Source organism: Lepidochelys kempii, chromosome 1 (genome assembly GCF_965140265.1).
Source record: "Lepidochelys kempii isolate rLepKem1 chromosome 1, rLepKem1.hap2, whole genome shotgun sequence".
Taxonomy (NCBI): Eukaryota; Metazoa; Chordata; order Testudines; family Cheloniidae; genus Lepidochelys; species Lepidochelys kempii.
The window spans coordinates 346,064,847-346,081,177 of record NC_133256.1 but is presented as its reverse complement, the minus strand read 5'-3'; the positions used below and the strand labels follow the sequence as shown (position 1 = coordinate 346,081,177).

Genomic DNA, 16,331 nt, shown 5'->3' with positions numbered 1-16,331 from the left:
CCGCCCCCTGCCGCTCCCTCCATTGCAAACCCCCCCCCCTCTTCCCCGGGGCCGCCCCCTGCCGCTCCCTCCATTGCAACCCCCCCCCCCCCGCCCTGGGGCTGCCCCCTGCCGCTCCCTCCATTGCAACCCCCCCCCCCCCTCTTCCCCGGGGCTGCCCCCTGCCGCTCCCTCCATTGCAAACCCCCCCCCTCTTCCCCGGGGCTGCCCCCTGCCGCTCCCTCCATTGCAACCCCCCCCAGCCCCGGGGCCGCCCCCTGCCGCTCCCTCCATTGCAACCCCCCCCAGCCCCGGGGCCGCCCCCTGCCGCTCCCTCCATTGCAACCCTCCCCCCAGCCCCGGGGCCGCCCCCTGCCGCTCCCTCCATTGCAACCCCCCCCCAGCCCCGGGGCCGCCCCCTGCCGCTCCCTCCATTGCAAACCCCCCCCCTTCCCCGGGGCCGCCCCCTGCCGCTCCCTCCATTGCAACCCCCCCCCCAGCCCCGGGGCCGCCCCCTGCCGCTCCCTCCATTGCAACCCCCCCCCAGCCCCGGGGCCGCCCCCTGCCGCTCCCTCCATTGCAACCCCCCCCAGGCCCGGGGCCGCCCCCTGCCGCCCCCTCCATTGCAACACGCCCCGGGGCCGCCCCCTGCCGCCCCCTCCATTGCAACCCCCCCCGCCCCGCCCTGGGGCTGCCCCCTGCCGCTCCCTCCATTGCAACCCCCCCCCAGCCCCGGGGCCGCCCCCTTCCGCTCCCTCCATTGCAACCCCCCCCCGCCCCGCCCTGGGGCTGCCCCCTGCCTCTCCCTCCATTGCAACCCCCCTTTCCCGGGACTGTCCTCTCCCTGCTGCTCCCCCCACTGCAACCCTCCCCCATCGGCACTGGCCCCTGCCACTCCCCACACTACAAACCCCCTTCCATGGGACTGCATCCCCCCCTCTCGGGAGCTGTCCACTGCCACTCCCCACATGCAAACCCCCTTCCCCGGTTCTGCTGTCCTGATTGCAAACCTGCCTCCCCAGGGCTGCCCCTTGCCGTTCCCCCCACAGTAGACCCCCCCCTCCGGGGCCGTCCTCTGCTGCGCCCCCCCCCCCGCAACCCGCCCTCCCCAGGGCTGCCCCCTCCATTGCAAACCCCCTTCCTCGGGGCTGTCCCCTGCTGCTCCCCCCATTCCAACTCCCCCCACGGCTGCTCCCTGCCGCTCCCCTCACTGCTCCCCCCTCCTTGGCACTGCCCCCTGCCACTCCCCCCCACTGCCAAACCCCCTTCCCAGGGCTGTTCCCTGTCTCTCCCTCCACTGCAACCCTCCCTCCCTGCTGCTCCCCCAATTGCAAACCCGCCTCCCTGGAGCTGCCCCTTGCCGCTCCCCCCATAGCAAGCCCCCCTTTCCCTGGGGTTGCTCCCCTCATTGCAAACCCCTCTCCCCTGGGCTGCCCTCTGCTGTTCCCCGCATGGCAACCCCCTTCTCCGGGGCTGTCCCCTGCCGCTCCCCCCACTGCAAACACCCCTCCTCGCTCGGGACCATCCCCTGCTGCTCCCCCCATTGAAAACTCCCCTCCTGAGGGCTGCCCCTGCCGCTCCCCCCATTGCAACCCCCCCCCGTTAACACTGTGGGAGCTGCTCCCTGTGTCCCCCACATTTGCAAATCTACATCGCCCACTAATACTATACGGCTGCGCCCAGCAGCTACCCCTCATTTCAACGGCAAGCCTCCCTCCATCTCCTTTGGCTTCTCCCTGCAGCACCTCCCTCTCTTTCCCTTTCAAAGCTAACTCATCCAAGTGATCCCTTGTGACTGCTCCCTGCAGATTCATCCCATTGCAGGCCCAGCTGGCCCCATCTCCTGCATTTCCCTGATACTTGTAAACTCAACTCTCCCTTCCTTTCCTTCAACTGCTCCTGGCAGTTCCACCCATTGCAAACCCAGGCACACCCAACTCAAATGGGTGCTCCCTCCAACACCCCTACTTGCACCCCATAATCTCCTGCAGTCAAAATTTAGCTGCCTGCAGATCACCCACTAGAAACCAACTCTGCACCCATCAATTAAACTACTAAGGCTACATCCTGCACTGGCATACCCTCCATCCGCACTCTCCCCCACAGGTCCAGCCCAGACAACCCAAGCCTGTGTATAATCTACTGGGAGGGACAAATCTGTTTGCCCCAATTCCAGTCCCCCGGGACATGGCAGGGCAGGAAGGGCTGCGTGAGCACTTTTGTGTTCACATTCTGCCTAGGAGAGACTGAAGAAAGAGGGGAAGGGAGAGAAAACAAATCCAGTGGAAATATATATAGAAAATGGGGGGGTTAGAAAATTAAAGAAAAACAGGCTGTTAAAAATGAGAAAGTGGGAAAGAAAAATTCTACTGAGGAAGTAAACACACTTCATATATCACCTACAGAGCCATATATTTGAGCCAGTCCAGTTCTTGGGAAGGGTAATTCTATTGATATAACATTGCACAGGCTTCCCCTTATCTAGAAACCCAACTGAACCTCCCTGGGAGAAACAACGGGGAACAAAAAGTTGTGCAAACGAGCTCGCTTTGCTGACTTCCCCTAAGAATCATTCACCTCTGTTGGGTCCTGGCAATTCCAACCAAGTCCTTGATGCAGTGTAATTTCATGCCTGTTCCCCTGGATTATTCATTGGAAAAGGAGGTGGGCAGAGATTTGAAAGTCTGACTGAGATGTTAAATATCTCATTGGCAGCACATAGCAAAATCCTTCTTCCTGGCAGAAGAAAAGACTGGAAATCAGGAGTCTAGTTTCCTCCCTGGCTCTGTCACGGCCGGAGTATAATTCTTGTTTGTAGGTGTCCAATCTGGGCCTGACTCTCAGAGGTGCTCAGCACCCACAACTCCAAATGAAGTCAATGCAAAGTAGGAGAGCTCAGCACCTGTGAAAATCAGGGCCCACCTGTCTCAAATTTGGCACCCAAAATCAGTGGTCGCTTTTCAGTATGTTGGCCGGTCTGTGTCAGCTGCAAACTGAGGCTAATGATACTTACACACTTCAGAAGGAATCTGTAAGCATGAATTCACTGTGGGCCTAATTCAAACGGGAAACACTCCCCCTGACTTCATGGGCTTTGGACCAGACTCTGATGTTTGAAAAGTGCTTTGAGATCCTCAGACGAAAGGCATTCTATACAGTAAGGGCAACATATTATACTACTCTAGGGAGACGGTTTAAAAATTCAGGTCCCCTGCAGATTCTCCACTTGCACAAAGATCTTAGTAAAGATTTAACTTAAAAAACACATTAAAAAGCTTTAAAATATAGAGGACAGATTTGGCACGATGGCCATCAAACCATTCCAGACTTGAAGGACCCCACACTTGCTTCTGGCCCTTCATTGAAATGAATGCAAAATAAGTGCAACTTGGCAGATTGGAATGCTGGAAAGTTTTCAGTTCTTGATTTTCCATTCAGCACTGCCAGGCCAAACAGACTGTTTCCCCTTCACTGATTTCCTTTTCTTACCAAATTATTTATCTTTGACTGGAGTTTCTTCCTAAAAATCCCAGCTAACAATACTTTGCACTGATATAGCACTCATTATGTGAGGATTTCAAACTGCCTTACAAAGTTTCATTCAGCCACCCAAACCCTTTGTGAAGTATCTATCTATCTTAAGGGTTTTCTTTAGTGCTCAGCACCATCGTATCATCATGTCTAGATGCCGTTTTACATATGGGGAAACTGAGGCATGAAGTGGTGGCATGTTTTGCCTGGGGGCACAGAGTGAGTCAGTGAGTGAATGAGACTGGAACCCAGGAGTCCCTAGCCTCTGTACCAACCACTAGACTGCACTGCTTCACCATACTGGCTTCTCACAGTCTCCCCTGTGCTGTCGAGTCAGAGGATACTATGCTTTAAGAATAAAAATCCCTACATCTATGCAGCACCTTTCACTGCAAAGAGCTTTAAAAACTAAGAACTTCATTCTGCCGCAGCTCTGCCTGTGGAACACCCATTGGCACAGTCAGTTTTTGTCATAGGTGTGTCATGGTCTGGCATGGTTCATGCCCGTGAGAGCCAACTTCACAGCAGACTATCGAAGAGCAGGGCACATACCCCACGCCGGTGGCATGTTCTATAATTAGGTTTCACCGACCCAGTAACAAATGTGAATTCCTGGATCACTGTAGCAGTTTTACCATGGAGTCACAGACTGTCCCCTTGGTGCTCTCCAGTCTGCCTTGCCATCCAGGCAAGCGTGACTTAGTGATAGCTGGTTGCTATACACCAAAAATCCCAAAATATTCAGGTTGCTCCGAGTCCCAAGAAATCAGTCACTTACCCCAGATCAACTTGTACCTTAGATCTCACACCAAACACAATGCTCATAGCCAATCCTATAGTAAACTAACTAAGGATTTATTAACCAAGAAGAGATGAGAGACCTATTTACAGGTTAAAGCAGGCAACATACATGCACAAATGAGTTAGTCTGTGGTTCCAAAAAGTGATACAGATGCTGTAATCTGTCCACTGAATGTCTTTTAGGGCTAACCCAGGCCAAGCAGCATGGGGATCTCTTTGCTTATGTTTAGGGTTGCCAACCCTCCTGGATTGGCCAGGAGTCTCCCGGAATCGGCCTCAATCTCCCAGTTGCTATTGAAAGCAACCCGGGAGATTTTAATAGGTGAAAAGTCTGGTCAGTGGTGCAGCAGGGCTAAGGCAGGCTCCCTACCTGCCCTGGCCCCGTGCAGCTCTCGGAAGGGATTGGCATCTCTGGCTCCTAGATGTAGGGGAAGCCGGGGATCTCTGCAGCTTGCATTGGCCAGGGACCACAGCCAATAGGAGCTGTGGTGGTGGTGCCTGCAGGCAGGGACAGCGCACGGAGCCGCCTGGCTGCCCCGAGCCTAGGAGCCATGGGGACATGCCGCCGCTTCCAGGAGCTGCCTGAGGTAAGTCCCTCCCGCACCACAACCCAGCCCTAAGCCCCCTCCTGCACCCAAACTCTCTCCGGAGCCCACACCCCAAACCCTCTCCCATACAGCAACCACTTGCCCCAGCCCTGACCCCCCACCCGCACCCAAACTCCCTCTGAGCCTAAACCCCAAACTCCCTCCCACTCCTCAACCCCCTGCCCCAGCCCTGAGCTCCCTCTCACACCCAAACTCTCTCCCAGAGCCCAAACTCTCTCCTGCACCCCAACCCTATGCCCCAGGCTCAGCCCAGAGCCCCCTTCCTGACTCCAAACCCCTTGGCCCCACCCCCCCAGCCCGCACCTCAACCCCCTACCCCAGCCTGGTGAAAGTGAGTGAGGGTGGGGAAGAGCCAGCGACAGAGGGATAGGGGATGGAGTGAGCGGGGGTGGGGAGAAGGGGAGGGGCAGGGGCATGGCCTCAGGGAAGGGGTGGGGCAAGAGTGTTTGGCTTTGTGTGATTAGATAGTTGGCAGCCCTACTTATGTTTAGGAATCTTTGCCCCTCAGGCTCCAGCCAGCATAAAAGAGATTGAGTTTCTCCTTGTCAGGGATTTTATCCCTTCCATTCCAGAGTCCAAATTGATGGGATAAACTCATGTGTAGGTCTCTCCTCCCTGCAAGAAGTTAGGAATACAATCAACAGGGCCTCTCTCCTTTGATGCTACACAATACAGTAGAACCCGGTTTATCTGACCCTCCATTAGCCGGCTCTCCATAACCGAACAATCAGCGCACATAGGTCCAGAAGTGGGTGATCTCTCCTGTGGCCACTAGCTGGCGCTGCAGCTTCGCACTTTCCCATTCTCCGGATTATCCGAATTTTTGATTATCCGATCTGGCCCTGGTCCCAGTTAGATCAGATAAACAGGATTCTCCTGTACCTCCTTTCCCTTCATCTTGTACGCTGGACAAGCCCTTTACCTTAATTAATGTTTCTTTTCCCATTTGGTGAGTTACACAATTACAGAGGTTTACAATGCAAACACTCAGTATAACTTTACGCATGAGCTATAGAGGTTATAAGTGAGATCAATACATGCAGCATCCTACAAGCATTTTATAAAGTCTAAACACATCAATTTAACATCTAAAATCTATTTTGATATGGGTAACACAAAGATAAGCAAGACTGGTGTCCAGTTATGCATTTGTCAGTGTTCAATGAGGCCTCGGGCCTTGGCATAAGTTCGCACCTGATCAGCTTGCATCACAGTAGGAATTGTCAGATTGCATCAGACCCAAGGTCCATCTAGCCCAGTATCCTGTCTCTGACAGTGGCCAGCACCAGTTGCTTCAGAGTATGGTGCAAAAAACTTGCAGGAGCAGATGTGGGATAATCTATCCCATACATAGGTTCTCATTCTGATCTCCAATAGTTAGAGACTGGCATAAGCCCTGAAGCATAAAGTTTAAATATCCCTTCCAAAATTGTTATTGTCATTAATTATGATAGCTCTGGATGTTCTTGACATCCATGTAAATATCTTCCAATGGAGCTGCTACAGAATTGGTTCATACATATAGGGATCACGTCACCTGCTACTGAAATGCAGCCAGTTCTGGGGTGGAAGGCCAATACTGAAACAGACAACTAGCACACCTCAAGGAAGAAGGTGAAGTGGGCAGGAGGAGACTGGAAGGTGAACCGGGGGAAGCACGTTAGAGCTCGATAGAAGGATAATGACTTAAAATTCATCAAAATGAATAAACAAGTCTCTGGTGGCTAGAGGTCTAGCAGATGTTTAGAAGAAAGCTGCATAAAGAAACTTTTCAAATGCTGACAACCCATCAACTCTTGAGAAAAGTGCTGGAGGTCTATAATAGCCACAAATGTCAGGACTGCTGTTTTCTGTCCAATCCGTCAGATGACAGCAGTGCTCGCATCACACCATGTGGGGATGCTGGGTCATCAGATCTTAGTTGCAAGAAATAAGTCCTCATTTGGTAATAACTCACGCAAGGGATATGCTCCCTGAATTGATCTGAAGGCCTCTGCCTTCTCCTCTTGCTAGTCCTTCAAGATACCCTTCTGCCACAACGTCAAAGAAATCAGCCAATTAATGACCATTTGATTGACATTTGGGGATAGCTGGCCCTAACTTAATTTATAAACAGAGGGAGTTTGCCTGGGAGTTCGCTTAGGGGGAGTTTCCACAGAGTTTTTTTTTGTTTGTTTGTTTTTTTGCCTTTCAGTCTTCTGTGAGCAGTAAATACAATGTCTGAAGAGGCTATTAGAAGGAAGACGCTATGGATAGTGAGCGATCAGCTGTTGTGACCGGAACAGGATGTGCCATGTTTGTCTTTCTCCCAGAGGATAGAAGCGACTTTGTCTGTACAAAGTACAAGCTGGTCTCCATATTCGAAGAGAAGGTTAAAGGACTAGAGACCCAAGTATCAACCCTGCATTGCAACAGAGAAAATGAAGACTTTCTGGGTAGAAGTCAGCGTTTGGTGTTATACCAACAAAATAAAAACCAGCAGGATCTTATTAAAGGGAAAAAGGCAAAATACCACATTTATTGTGAATACAGAAAGAATCATAGTAAGCAGTTAGAAGAAAGAAAAGGAGTACTTGTGGCACCTTAGAGACTAACCAATTTATCTGAGCATAAGCTTTCGTGAGCTACAGCTCACTTCATCGGATGCATACAGTTAGTTATAGCTACAACATTCCATTCAATCTCATATTTATTCACACATTCATTCATACACACACACACACAGGTTCTGCAAGGTTGTTATCATAGTTACCAGCCTTAGAGTTGCTCATGCCAAGCCACTGGCCAGGTGGCCTGGACATGAGGAGGGAGCAGGGCCTTGTCAGATGCTCATCTGATGCTCCTGGAAGTTGGTTTGCAGAATCAGACCCCAAAGTTCTCACTTTTTAGAGTCTATTTTTATAGGAATTTCTTCCTATGCCAGTCTATGGGAATTGCTTCATCATGCTGTTGCTGAATCAATCAGCAGCTAGCACATTCCTGACAGCTCCGTGCTGCTAGATGTTATCTTGTTCTTTGGTTCTCCCATTCTTGAGGCTGTTGGGTGGATTCCAGTCTGCCCTCTGGGGGTCCTCTGGTTATTTCCACTTGACGCCTTCTTCAGCTGATGGACACTGGATTCTTAGGCTGGCACCTCCCTGATCATTCAGTTATTATCCACACCAAGCATCCATCCACATACATCCTCTATCTCTATTTTAATCACAATGGTTAATACAACAAAAGGGCGGGGAGTCTCTGGGTGCTGTTTCTGTTGTTAGAGTATTGCTTTGGGTCTCTCTCTCTGTGAATTACTTTGAGAACAGACTCTGTCTTAGAATGTACTAAGGCAATTAGCAGCTTGCAAGTTTCACACATAGAGGGAGAGAAACAGCACCAAAAACCAAGAGACCTCTCAATTAGTAATACCCTGGAATTTAAACTCTGGGGAATCAAACTCATTTGTGATTTTAATACAGAACTTCTTTAATATGATCCAACATTGGTATGCAGGCACAGCATGCTGAAGAATCAGAGAGGGCAGTACAGAATAGGGAAGAAAACTGGCAGCATGTGCCCTCCAGAAGAAGAAAGAGGAGAACCCATGTACCCCCAATATAGATAGAGGTAAGAAACCATTTTCAGGTTCTCTGCACAGGTACTATAGTGGAGAATGGTTTGGAAGAGTCATCTGAGAAAAGGGATCAGAAGGAGACCCCATTGACTGGAAGGCACGGGATGCATTGTCCTAGGGATGGGGGGTTCCATGACCACCACTCCAAAGAGGAGGAGACGGGTGATGGTGGTCAGGGATTCCCTCCAAAGGGGGACGGAGTCATTCATCTGCCCTCCAGACCAGGAAACTCGAGAAGTGTGCCGCTTGCCTGGAGCTAGAATTCAGGATGTGACAGAATGTCTGCCGAGACTGATCAAGCCCTTGGGATCACTACCCCTTCCTACTTCTCCATGTGGGCACCAGTGATACTGCCAAGAATGACCTTGAGCGGGTCACTGCAGACTACGTGGCTCTGGGAAGAAGGATAAAGGAGTTTGAGGTGCAAGTCATATTCTCGTCCATCCTCCCTGTTAAAGGAAAAGGCCAGGATGGGACCATTGATTTGTGGAGGTGAATGCATGGTTACGCAGGTGCTGTCGGAGAGAGGACTTTGGATTCTTCGACCATGGGATGTGGTTCCAGGAAGAATGATTGCTAGGAAGAGAGGGAATCCACCTAACGAAGAGAGGGAAGAGCACCTTCGCAGGCAGGCTTGCTAACCTAGTGAGGAGGGCTTTAAATTAGGTTCGCCCGGGGGTGGAGACCTAAGCTCAGAGGTAAGTAGGGAAGTGGGATACTGGGAGAAAGCACAAGGAGGTGGCCTCCTGATTCATAGTGAGAAAGCAGGGCAATCGGCTAGTTATCTTAGGTGCCTGTACACAAACGCAAGAAGCCTGGGAAATAAGCAGGGAGAACTGGAAGTCCTGGCACAGTCAAGGAACTCTGATGTGATTGGAATAACAGAGACTTGGTGGGGTAACTCACATGACTGGAGCACTGTCATGGAGGGGTATAAACTGTTCAGGAAGGACAGGTGGGGGAGAAAAGGTGGAGGAGTTGCACTGTGTGTAAGAGAGCACTGTGATTGCTCAGAGCTCCAGTCTGAAACCAGAGAAAAACCTGTTGAGAGTCTTTGGGTTAAGTTTAGAGGTGAGAGCAACAAGGGTGATGTTGTGGTGGGCGTCTGCTCTAGACCACCAGATCAGGAGAATGAGGTAGACGAGGCTTTCTTGGGACAACTAAGAGAAGTCTTCAGATCACAGGCCCTGCTTCTCATGGGGGACTTCAATCACCCTGACATTTGCTGGGAGAGCAATACAGCGGTACACAGACAATCCAGGAAGTTTTTGGAGAGTGTTGGAGCAACTTCCTGTTGCAAGTGCTGTAGGAACCAACTAGGGGCCATGCTCCTCTTGACCTGCTGCTCACAAACAGGGAAGAATTGGTAGAGGAAGTAGAAGTGGGTGGCAACCTGGGCAGCAGTGATCATGAGATGGTCGAGTTCAGGATCCTGACACAAGGAAGAAAGGAGAGCAGCAGAATACGGACCCTGGACTTCAGAAAAGCAGACTTTGACTCCCTCAGGGAACTGATGGGCAGGATCCCCTGGGAGGCTAATATGAGGGGGAAAGGAGTCCAGGAGAACTGGCTGCATTTTAAAGAAGTCTTATTGAGGGTGCAGGAACAAACCATCCCAATGTGCAGAAAGAATAGCAAATATGGCAGGCGACCAGCTTGGCTTAACAGAGAAATCTTCTGTGAGCTTAAACACAAAAAGGAAGCTTACAAGAAGTGGAAACTTGGACAGATGACTAGGAAGGAGTATAAAAATATTGCTCGAGCATGCAGGGGTGTACGCAGGAAGGCCAAAGCACAACTGGAGTTGCAGCTAGCAAGGGCTGTGAAGGGTACCAAGAAGGGTTTCTATAGGTATGTTAGTAACAAGAAGAAGGTCAGGGAAAGTGTGGGACCCTTACTGAATGGGGGAGGCAACCTAGTGACAGATGATGTGGAAAAAGCTGAAGTACTCAGTGCTTTTTTTTGCCTTGGTCTTCACAGGCAAGGTCAGCTCCCAGACTGCTGCACTGGGCAGCACAGCATGGGGAGGAGGTGAGCAGCCCTCCTTGGTGAAAGAACAGGTTAAAGACTATTTAGAAAAGCTGGACATGCACAAGTCCATGAGGCCAGATGCAATGCATCCGAGGGTGCTGAGGGAGTTGGCTGATGTGATTGAAGAGCCATTGGCCATTATCTTTGAAAACTCGTGGCGATTGGGGGAGGTCCCAGACGATTAGAAAAAGGCAAATATAGTGCCCATCTTTAAAAAAGGGAAGAAGGAGAATCCGGGAAACGACAGACCAGTCAGCCTCACTTCAGTCCCCAGCAAAATCATGGAGCAGGTCCTCAAGGAATCCATTTTGAAGCACTTGGAGGAGAGGAAGGTGATCAGGAACAGTCCATGATGGAGTCACTAAGGGCAATTCATGCCTGACCAATCCAGTTGCCTTCTATGATGAGATAACTGGCTCTATGGATATGGAGAAAGCAGTGGACGTGATAGATCTTGACTTTAGCAAAGCTTTTGATACGGTCTCCCACAGTATTCTTGCAAGAAAGTTAAAGAAGTATGGATTGGATGAATGGACTATAAACTGGATAGAAAGCTGGCTAGATCGTCGGCCTCAACGGGTAGTGATCAACGGCTCGATGTCTAGTTGGCAGCCGGTGTCAAGCGGAGTGCCCCAGGGGTTGGTCCTGGGGTGGTTTTGTTCAACATCTTCATTAATGATCTGGAGGATGGGATGGATTGCACCCTCAGCAAGTTCGCAGATGACACTAAGCTGGGTGGGAGGTAGAGATGTTGGAGGATAGGATCCAGAGTGACCTAGACAAATTGGAGGATTGGGCCAAAAGAAATCTGATGAGGTTCAACAAGGACAAGTGCAGAGTCCTGCACTTAGGGTGGAAGCAGTCCATGCACCGCTACAGGCCGGGGACCAACTGGCTCGGCAGCAGTTCTGCAGAAAAGGACCTGGGGATTACAGTGGATGAGAGGCTGGATATGAGTCAGCAGTGTGGCCTTGTTGCCAAGAAGGCTAATGGCATATTAGGCTACATTAGCAGGAGCACTGCCAGCAGATCAAGGGAGGTGATTATTTCCCTCTATTTGGCACTGGTGAGGCCACATCTGGAGTATTGCGTCCAGTTTTGGGCCCACCAGTACAGAAAGGATGTGGACAAATTGGAGAGAGTCCAGCGGAGGGCAACAAAAATGATCAGGGGAATGGGGCACATGACTAACAAGGAGAGGCTGAGGCAATTGGGCTTATTTAGTCTGCAGAAGAGAAGAGTGAGGGGGGATGTAATAGCATCCTTCAACTACCTGAGCTAGGCTGTTCTCAGTGGTGGCAGATGACAGAACAAGGGGCAACGGTCTCAAGTTGCAGTGCAGGAGCATAGAACATAGAACAAAAAAGCTGCAGAGTGATCTCCTACCTCTGTGCCGCCAGTGGCCTGTATTCCCCAATGCCATACTGGAGCCTCCACATTTATCTGACAAATAGAATGTGCAGAATTTAAAAATATTGTGCACAGAAGTTTTATTTTTTTGGCGCAGAATGCCCTCAGGGTTTCTCTCATTAGATGTACGGCTCAGCCTACATAAACTACAAAGGGTGTGTCCTCTAATTATTAGGCCAAGTCTACATTATAAAATGTATATTGGTGCAACTACATCGCTCATACCCCTGAGTAACCCAGTTATACTGACCTAACTCCCAGTGCTATGGCGATGGGAGCACTTCTCCTGTCAACATAGCTACTGCCTCTCACAGAAGTGGATTAACTACACCAATGGGAGTTGTTTTCCCATTAGAAAATTAGATCAGCTTAACTACATTGCTCCGGGGTATGAAAAATCCACACCCCTGACTGGTGTAGTTATGATGACCTAAAGCCTGGTGTAGACAGTGCTAGGTTGACAGAAGAATTCTTCCATCAACCATTCCCTCTCAGGGAGGTGGATTACCTATGGTGATGGAAAAACCCTTCTTGTTGGCATCAGCAGTGTCTACATTGAAGTGACACAGTAGCGCAGCTGCAGTGTTGCAGCTGTGTCACTGTAGGTTTTCAACTGTAGACAAGTTTCAGAGTAACAGCCGTGTTAGTCTGTATTCGCAAAAAGAAAAGGAGGACTTGTGGCACCTTAGAGACTAACCAATTTATTTGAGCATGAGCTTTCGTGAGCTACAGCTCACTTCATCGGATGCATACAAGTTAGTTGTATTCAAATCAGCAGGGCCTGACCTCTTAGAATACTTGAGGAACTGGCTGAAGAGATCTTTGTACCATTAGCAATTATCTTTGAGAACTTAAGGAGGATAGGAGAGATCCCAAAGGATGGGAAAGGGCATACAGAGTACATATCTATAAAGAGGGAATAAGGACAACCCAGAGAATTATAGACCAGTCTGCTTAACTTTGGTACCCGGGAAGAATATGGAGCAAATAACCAAACAATCAGTCTGTAAGCACCTAGAAGTAAATAGGGTGATAAGTAACAGTCAACATGGATTTGTCAAGAATAAATCATATCTAACCAACATAGTAGCCTTGTTTGACAGGGTAATAAGCCTTGTGGATGGGGGAAGTAGTAGAGATGATATAGCTTGACTTTAGTAAGGCTTTTGATACTGTCTCACATGACCATCTCTAAAGACACTAGAGAAAGAAAAGCTAGATCGGGGTGGGCAAACTATGGCGCGCAGGCTGGATCTGGCCTGCGAGCCGTTTTAAGCCGGCCCGTGAGCTCCCACAGGGGAGTGAGGTCGGGGTGTGCACCACACGGCTCCCAAAAGACGCGGCATGGCCCCACTCCAGCTCCTACGCGCTCCAGTGGCCCCCTCTGGTGCTCCAATGGGAGCTGCAGGGGCAGTGCCTGCGGACAGGGCAGCGTGCAGAGCTGCTTGGCTGCGCCGCTGCATAGGAGCTGGAGAAGGGACATGCCACTGCTTCTGGGAGCTGCTTGAGGTAAGCACCACACAGAGCCTGCATCTGGAGTACAATTTCCAGTTCTGGTCACCACACTCCAGGAAAGATGTGGACAAACTGGAAAAAGTCCAGAAGAGAGCAACAAAAATGATTAAAGGTCTAGCAAATGTGAGCTATGAGAAAAGATTGAAAAAATGAGTTTATTTAGTCTAGAGAAGACTGAGGGGAGATCTGATAACAGTCTTAAAGTATGCAAACGATTGTTATAAAGAGGAAGATGATAGGACAAGAAGTAATGGGCTTAAATTGCAGCAAGGGAGATTTAGGTTAGACATTAAGAAAACCTTCCTAACAATAAGGGTAGTCAAGCACTAGGACAAATTATCTAGGGCGTGTGTGGAATCTCTGCCACTGTGGGTTTATAAGAACAGTTTAGGCAAACACTTGTCAGGGACTGTCTCTAATACTTAGTCCTGCCTGAGTGCAGGGGACTGGATTAGAGAGGCTATTGAGGTCCCTTCCTGTCCTACATTCCTATGATTCTATGCCTAGAATGAAGAGCTGCAACCGCAGTCTGCATCCCAAGTACTGTTGCTAGCAGCAGGGTGCACGCATGTTTTTAGACAATGTGATCAGACCACATTCCATTGGGTACCAGACTATTTTAGAAAGTAAATATTGGAAAATATATCCTTAAGGCCTGATGACGTTGCCCCCACTAAAGCCAGCAACAAGATTTGCTATGACTTCAATATAGTCCTTGTTTGGAATACTGTTGAATTGCTTTGTTGGGGACACTGGGGCATGGCCACTAGGTAACTCGAGGGGATGGAAGACCACTAGTGTCGATGAAGCCCCCTCGCACTAGGCCCAGGTGTCCTTGGTCCCCCCTCCCGCCTGGAGGCACTCGCAGCAGCTCTGCGTACTAGTCCCAAGTGTCCTTGGCCCCCCCGCCTGGAGGCACACACAGCAGTTATGCTGAGGATCTGCAACAATATGCTGCGGAGTCAGACTGCCTGAAACTAAGCAAGGCCAAACAGGGCAGATATGGAAGAACAATGCTGAATAAAGCAGCTTTATGTATAGTTTAACAAATGATACAGAGAATCAGGGAACTAGCTGGGAACTGGATTGGCTGGCTATATGGATACTTGGGGCAGCTTGCTATTGGATAAGTATGCTAGGAAAAAGGATGTATAAAAGCCTGTGTAACTTCCTGGTCTGTGTGCAGGATTTGAGATTTTATTCTCCCTGTACCTTTGTGCAGCTGCAAATAAACTTTTCTGCTTCTCCACCCCGTTGTGATTATTGGGTCCAGCACACCGGGTAACGAACCAACTCAAGCTGTTGTTCAGCCTCTGGGCACTGGGTGCCGGCAACAGCTTGATTGACCTCTTAGGTCAGTGCTGAAGTTTCTTCGTGGTACCTGTACAATGGAAATTAACTCCATTCCTGGTGCACAAACTGCAGTAGCAGATAGTTCCTGCGCAGACTGGTTTGCCCGAGGCAAAGAGTTGCAGCAGCTGCATGTTAAAACCCGCACACCTAGTACAAAGACCCGCAACTTGGAGGGATGTCTGCACACCTCGAGCAAAAAACTGCAGCTGCTAACGGATGCATGCAAAGACCTGCATGCCTAGTGCAAAGACCTGCAGCAGGAGAGGTGTGCATGCAAATTCCTACAGGCCTAGTGCAAAGAACTGCAGCAGCAGAGGGATGCAGGAAAAGGCCTGCATGACTAGCACAAGGAGCTGTATCTTGCCCGCCCATTTCCTGGATCCCAATAAGGCAAGGAGCTGTACCCGCAGCGATGGCATGCATTTTCCAGTGCAAAATGCTGCTACCGGCATCCAGGAGGCACCCCCCTTGTAATCAGAGCCGCAGAAGCCTGCGGCAGTACCACCGCGCCCCAGCAGGTGTCGATGGCGCCCGACCTTCGTTGCGGGACTTTCTAGCCACGCTGGGGAGGCTCTATGGGAGGGATGGGCTGCCGGGTGGGCCGCGCATGCGCACTCCGACGCCCGCGGGGGTGGGGGGGCCGCCCCGCCAGCAGCAGGGAACCCGCCTTCCGCCCTGAGCCCAGGTAACGGGGGTGCGAAGCGCGCGCGCCCAGGAGCCCCTCAGCGGGGACGAGGCGCGGCTCCTCTGTCCCGGGGGGCGGGGCCTTGCTCCCCCCCCCCGCAGCCCCAGGAACCTGGGCTGCCCCTGGGGGGGGCTGTGTCCTGGGGAGGGGCGAATGGGGGGGAGGGGTCTGTGCCCCTGGAAAGGGGGCGTGGAAGGTGGGGGGACGCTCTGCCTCCCAGAGGGGGAGGAGTATGGGGGAGGGGCTTAATATCTTGGGGGGGGGCTGGTGGAAGTGCTCTGCCCCCCTAGAGGTGATGTGGGGGAGCTGTTTCCTCTGAAGGGGTTACATGGGGGGGCTGTGCCCCTGACCCCATAAGTGAGGGTGGGGTCAGGGGGTGGCTGTGCCCCATGGAGAGGGTGCATGGGGGGCTCTGCCCCTCCCTGAGGTGAGGGTGGAGTTGGGGGGAGGTTGTGGCCCCTGGAGGGACTGTGCCCCCTGAAGGGGGTACATGGGGGGATGTGCTCCTGCCCCCAGAGGTGATGGTGGGGTGGAGGAGGGCTGTAGCCCCTGGAGTGGGAGGTGAGGCTTTGCCCTGTCCCAAACTGTTCTGACAGCATTTTGTTTTTCTCTCTTGCTAAATACTAAGCACTTGGTCTTGTAAAGAGTTGTCTGCGGGGGCATATCACGCAGCTCTGTGCAGGATGGGCTTGGGACTGGTGACCTATCGATCGTTAATTCTATAATTGCATCGTTACACTAGCGTTCTCTGAGAGACTCCCGCAGCATGGGGCTCTCTCTAGGGGCCTCTCTAACTCGGTGTGGG

General features: G+C 51.3%; 1 protein-coding gene across 5 annotated transcripts in view; it reads left to right on the top strand.

Moving 5' to 3' along the window:
• The first annotated feature begins 15,447 nt into the window (after positions 1 to 15,447).
• The window catches only part of MEST (mesoderm specific transcript), a 32,653-nt gene continuing 31,769 nt past the window's right edge, over positions 15,448 to 16,331 (top strand). For 4 of the 5 annotated variants that reach the window (XR_012156865.1, XM_073328910.1, XM_073328908.1 and 1 more), the window contains exon 1: positions 15,448 to 15,526. The gene's annotated coding sequence lies outside the window, so the exon portion shown is untranslated. The remainder of the gene's footprint in view (positions 15,527 to 16,331) is intronic. The other variant, XM_073328909.1, reaches the window with a different exon arrangement.